At 39.1% G+C, this 6,642-nt stretch overlaps 1 long non-coding RNA gene across 1 annotated transcript; it reads right to left on the bottom strand.

The window, feature by feature from the left end:
* Positions 1 to 334: 334 nt before the first annotated feature.
* On the bottom strand, positions 335 to 5,967 carry LOC131424354 (uncharacterized). Its single transcript, XR_009227216.1, has 3 exons — positions 5,871 to 5,967; positions 4,912 to 5,075; positions 335 to 3,427 (listed from the first exon to the last, which is right to left on the bottom strand). It is a non-coding gene; the product is annotated as an uncharacterized LOC131424354 (long non-coding RNA).
* Between the last annotated feature and the right edge of the window lie 675 nt (positions 5,968 to 6,642).

The raw sequence follows: 6,642 nt of genomic DNA, 5'->3' as shown, positions 1-6,642 counted from the left end.
CAAAGGTCAAATGTTGTCTCTGATATGCAGATGCTAACACCCAATAAGGTGGGGGAGAAGAAGAAGTTCATTGAATTAGACAAAGAGGAATGAAGAAAAGGAGGAGGGAGGGGAGTAAAAAATAAAAAGTAGAAATGAATCAGATTTTACATTCCCATGTTCATATCTGAATACGTAATACATGACCAGTGTAACTCCACATCATGTAAAACCACAAGAATGAGAAGTTAAATTCCATGTATGTATAAATATCAAGAGTCAAAAGACACTCTACTGTCATGTATAACCAAAAAGAACAAATTTCATAAAAGAGAGAAGGAATATGGTGGTTAAGTCATGCTGTTTGTTTATTTTTGAAAAGAGCTTATATGTTCCTATGTTCAACGTTGGGACACCGATAATGGTAATTTGAAAGTTGTGGTGCATACAGTTCCAATCACGCGATCATCAAAATTGTATGTTCTCGTGTCTTTTCACAACTTTGGATTTGCAAGGTTCTGCTTAAGGAAGTCAGATGTTGTGTAGTGGCTTTGTTGTGTGTATTTGTGACTCTTGAGCAACGATGTCATATCTAGAAGGTTAGAAGCTTACTGGAAGTTAGCAGTTAATCTTGAACCCTTTGATTTGAGTTAGATACAAACAAGGAACTCCTCATAGATTCCACAATACAGTTCTTTTGATCAAAGCTTACATCTGTCAGTGGGGCCTCAACTCGTTAAACAAAATCAAAAACCACCAAATCTCAAGGAAAATAAAGAACACTTATGCTCAATTGTGAAATTGCTCTCACTAAAACTTTTTTTTTTTCTTTTTGCAGTGCTGGACTTAAAATCCAGGCCCACACTCATGCTAGGCAAGTACTTTATCACTGAGCTACACTCAGCTCTCCCACTGCAATATTTTAACCCATGTATCCACAGTGGTTTCACACATGCACATCATATGTTATCAGACAACCCCAGCATGGTTTCATCTGGCCTTAAATTAGGGAAGTGAAATTGTGAAGCAGCCCCTTAGTTTCTAGAGTCTAATGTCACAGTTCAGATTCTTTGATAACTCAGTTTTACTTCCCTTTAAAACTTTGTGTTAGTTCTTAAGCCCCTGAGGTTCTGGGGATCAAAAGCAAAGCATTCCTGTTCGGTTTGTACTAGATCTTTTCCCCGCTTGATGTTCTTTTACAATTTCCTCATTGGCAACCTCCTGCGTGGCTAACCCACATCCTGTGGCAGAATTCTCCTAGGGTTTTCTTCACTCTCCACCTTGCTTCTTTCATTCAGGCAAAGTTTGTGTCCCAAGCCCTAGATACTAGGGCAGTGGTCTGAGCATTCTCTGCTTTCTTTTCCACTCTGTAACTCAGCCCTGTGATGCAATTTCTGCAGTAATTTTTGTGATATACTCAAAGCCATGACCTCTGCCCCTACTTTCTACTTTTGATTCCTTCATTGCATTATTATTAGTATTTTATCTTTTTTTTTTTCAGGGCTTCAGGTTGTTCTACACAGGTAATTTCTAGTGCCATTCTTTCTGTTTTGACTCTTTTTCTAAATTCTGTACTGACCATATCTCCTAGATGTTCCGTAAATAAAAATATTCTAAAAGAATTCGGAAGGCAAATACTAGCTAAAATAAGGTCATCACACACAAGCATGTGCGAACCTATCTCACATAAAGGCATTCCAGAAAGGACATTTGGATATAGAAATAATTGATAGCTGACACCAGTCAGAAGGACTGCTTGAATACACAAGTGGGGGTAGGGAGTACTTGGAATAGGAAAGAAGGTATTTCTTAGAGAGTTTCCAGACCATTTGAATACAAATCAAGAGAGAAAAAAAATGGGAATGAAATTGTATATGTTGATAATAATATGAAATTGTACTTGTCAGATCCAGACAAAATTAGTCTGAAAGCTATGAAGGAGTACCTTCATCCATGCTTTACACACCTTGCAAGTATGCACAGAGTTCTGTAGCCACATGTATCTTTAACGTTCTTTAAGACTGTAGCAATTCAGATAAGATGCTCTGAACAGAACATTTGCCTAGCAACTGTACCTTCATCAATGAGCTGGAGCCCACCCCAGCCTCCAGTCTACTAGACCAATGAACTCTGTATCCAAGTAGCTGAATTAACTTTATATTTTTGCCTTTAAAACTTCACCTTGCCTCAACCTCTTTGAATATGTTCATATTTCATTGTGGCACATGCCATTCCCATCATGATACTCTGCTTCTCCCAAATAAATGTTATTACTCTTTGGAGAATTTTTCTGTTTACTATGCTTGACAAACTGAGTGATTTTGATTTACCTGTCTTCAGGAATATTATGACATTTTGTTTTATGTAAATATGCATTGAACAACTGGTGACAGCTTTGATCAGCTACATGTTATAAATCCTTGTTCCTTCATCATCTATGTACTTTGAATTTTGCAATTCAGAAATTAATTTTATCTTCAAATGATGTACCCGTCATCAATCCCTACTGAATTCTTGAATTTCAGTCCATTGGTTGGAGACTCAGAATGTTTTAATAAGGCATTTTGCATGATAGTTTCAATATCTGCTATTATAAATAATTAGTAAAAAACATTTTAGGAGATTGCCAATTATAAGATTCCTATATATGTTGTTTAAAGATAAAATCTCTAACATATATTTTTTTGTTATTGTCTTTCTTTCTTTCTTTTTTTTTTTTAAAAAATTTTTCCAGTGAGTTTCATCTCTAGTTAAATCATGTTTTGGAGTCCCAAGACAGAGATCACAAAGTACCCAGGTCCTTCTCTATCACTTTGGTAGAAGTACAGAGGCCAGGGGAGAGGTTGGGTGGAGCTGTCTGAGATCTTCTCAGGAAACACACCTCTGTCCATTGGTCGTCTTGGATTGAGACCCTGGTGGTTCTGCCAGCAGTACTTAGACTGGCTTTGACTGAGAAAATGGCTATCAAAAGGGACAGTCTTATAGGGTCTTCTGCCATGGTGCTGAATTCTAAAGATGCCTCTGAAGTAGTGCACAGTTCAATGTCATAAACACTCTTATGTGTGGTGAAGAAAAATGACAGTTCATAGATCTCCTAGAATTAAATGTAAACATTTTGAATATAGTTACCTATAGTGATTAATCAGCCCAAAAGTCTTGATAAATTAAAAGTAGACATAACAGATACCTGGAGTCTGGTAGGCCAAGATGGAGGTGTTCATAGACTATTTTATGAGGATACTCACATGGTTAGGAATTACAGAACAGGATTTCACTGTATTATTTTTGGCATCCAACGTTACATAAGATATGTTTGTCCTTTCATCACGTTATTCATCTACATCTAGCCTGCTCCTCTTATAATCTTCTATAACCAGGCAGTAGACTGTAGCAAATTTTGGGTTACAGAAAAGTTTCCATTTGCTAGAAGTAATCAAGAAAGGCAGAGCTAAAGAAATAAATAATAAAAAAACCACGTGATTATATAGATTCTTATTTGACTTAAAATATAGAAAATACTAGATTTTACAGAAAACAATGTGAAGCCTAAAGTATTTTATTTTCTACAAAATTTTCTATCTATTTTAAATTCCTGTAACTCTTATGGCATTGGTATTAGTGGCCTCATTTTACAGACAAGAACACTGAAGTTCAGAGGTCTGGACAGATTCCCTAAAGATGGATACAACTAATCAGTAGAGAACTACTTATTAACTAATTACTTGACCCTAGCTCAACTGAACCAAAACCCTGGCACCTACTGAAGACAAAGTACTACTACCAAATGAAAAGCAGCTATTTTGTGTTCCTGCCAAATCATCACATTTCATATATTTACCATTAAATTGAGTTTCTTGAGGATATAAATTAAATTTCCTCATCTTTGACAACTTTCTAATGAATAGCTCAGTTCCTGGAGCTGAATGAAGGGAGAAAATCACTAAGAACAGAGGTTTAGGCAGTGCCCAGAATGAATATTGGCTCTGACTTGGGATATAGTAGTTCTATAGACCCAATTAGATGAAATAAAAATCTTTGTTTAAATTATACTTCCAATGTAACCATAGAAGAATTCAAACTTAAGTATTTTAGTGCTCTGTAGAATTTTACTCATGAGTTAGTGAAAGCGCTGTCATTTGGAGTTGACACATACACAATTACTTCAAAGCACTCCTGTTGGGAGACATCTAATCTAACCATACCCTTGATCACATGAAAATGGAAGAAGAAAGCATGTAGTTAGCAGATGTGTGCCTTCCTCTCAAGTCCTGGGTTAGGAACTCATTCATTGGTTAAACATCTCAATGATTTGAGAGTAATCTACATAGATTGGAAAAGATGATAAAGAGTCTAAGAAGTTAAGTGGGAGAATAAAATTTCTAAGAAGGAATGAAAAAAGTGTTAGTAGAATAGATGTTGCTGCAGTCCGGCTGCAGCAGAATAATCAGGGGGTGATGAGGAACTTGTGTAGATTGATACAGCAGGAGTGGGAGCCGTTTATTGCAGGACAGGAGCAGTATTTATACATTCCACACAGCTTATCTAATTAGCATAAACTAGATACATCAGTCAACCAATAAGGAATCTCCACACTTAATGGCTTGCTTTTGTTACTTCTCAAACCACTCCCTCTGGCATTTTGCCAGGCACCATCCAGACTTGTTTACAAACTCTAACATTTCCCCCTTTTGTTTGATTTAAATAACGACCATAGTGATTTTTACAGAAACACCATAAATAACCTGCTACAAACAGAAAGGGAGGATACAAAATGCCACAATACCAAGCCAATTGATGGCTCCATGCAAGAAGCCCTTGGAAAAATTATACCAGCAATGACACTGTTAGCAAAGATACCGAGTTACAATTTGTTATAGATTACAGTTTGTTGTCTCAGTCCAGGTAAAGCAGTGTCTCAATAGATTAACTCACAGTCCAGGTAAATCACAGTCCAGGTAAGTTCTGCAGGCAGCTAGCTTGATCTGAAGTCTCGTCCGGTTCTCAGCAACACTGGAAATTCTTCCACCTTGGTCTTTACCAGCACTGGGACGAAGGCAGGAACTCCGGATGGCTAAAGAAAATCCTATAGCATTCAACTAAGAAAACAACCTTTTGAACAATTTAGTACATTATCTCAAGGTTTTTTTTGCATTTGAAATAAGCATTAATAGTGCTCATTACTCATCAGCTTTCAGGTGTGGGAGAACCATTGTAGCTTAGTTATTGGCATTGAAAATGACCAAACATCAGGGATGCCTGTAGCATCTTCTGCCAGCTGTAGCGTCCTGGGCAGCCCCAGATGGCCCTGGGGAGTGTCCCGAACTCAAACTGCTACTGGGCACAGGGAGCAAGAGCCTGCGAGACTGTGCCTCCAGGTCAGGTCTAGATTTGGGCTCGCGGCAGTGGAAGAGCCAGCTCCCCGGCCAGGAGGCGGGGAAGGGCCAGTCGCCGCTGCCTCTTGGAAAATCCTTGCTGCGCTGTGACCGGCTTGCACACTCGGCAGCCGCCTCTCCTCTTCACGCACCCTCCGGTAACGAAAAGTATTTAGTAATAGCCTTTTGCTGCAACTTTTTTCCTGATAATTCTTCTTCTTCTGAACTTTCTTTTTCTTTCTGACTAGAGTTCCTGGGCTCTTATCAACACATGCCCTAACTATTCTTGGTTCCACTGGGGTGCCTCTTTCCCTTAGTAATTTACTTCTCACCCCTTCCATATTTTCATCACAAAGACAATACAACATTTCAAGACAAAACAAGACACAAACATACTGTATCAATCTTCTCCATTTTCTCGAAATGGCCATTTTTCCTCTCGCCCTATCTGCCTAGGGACGAGCAGATTGCTCCCGTCCTATCTATGGACGGGCAGGTTTTTTTTTTTTCGTCACTTACCCCCGAGTGTCCCGGGGCTCCCCGTAACAGGCCACCATCTGCCACAGTCCGGCTGCAGCAAAATAACCGGGGGGTGATGAATAACTTGTGTACGTTGACACAGCAGGAGTGGGAGCCGTTTATTGCAGGACAGGAGCAGTGTTTATACATTCCACACAGCTTATCTAATTAGCATAAACTAGATACATCAGTCAACCAATAAGGAATCTCCACACTTAATGGCTTGCTTTTGTTACTTCTCAAACCACTCCCTCTGGCATTTTGCCAGGCACCATCCAGACTTGTTTACGAACTCTAACAGATGTGAGGAAAGTTGACAGGCAAGGCAAATTATTCTGCCTGGTTGCATTGATTCTCCTAGGAAGAGAAGGCCGCAATGACCCAGGGAGTCAGGGATTGTACTCAGGAACTCTTACAGCTTCCTGTAGTGAATGCATGTTGTTTCCCCCAGCTGGGCTTCCCTTCTCTCTCTTTCACAAAGGGAGCTTATTACTTGTAGTCTGGTTGTGGATCATACTTCTGGGCTGCAGGGTGTGTGGAATATTGTCCAGGCCTTGCCAATCACAGACCAGGCCCACTACATTCAGAGATTCATGCAAGGCTGAGCACATGTGTGAAGCCAGGTCTGTGAGAATCTTGCTTAAGACTATTGATTTAACAATTGAAAAATAAACACAGTCTTCCTTAACAGAACTTCAAATACACATTTGTTTAAAGTAGTTCTTTTAAAGGAACAATTAATCTGGAGTTCCTAACAGCTATCTTCAGTGCA

Source organism: Marmota monax, unplaced genomic scaffold (assembly GCF_021218885.2).
Source record: "Marmota monax isolate L192 unplaced genomic scaffold, Marmota_monax_Labrador192_F-V1.1 WCK01_AAM20220418_F8-fsc00030, whole genome shotgun sequence".
NCBI lineage: Eukaryota > Metazoa > Chordata > Mammalia > Rodentia > Sciuridae > Marmota > Marmota monax.
This window is presented reverse-complemented; position numbering and strand designations above follow the sequence as displayed.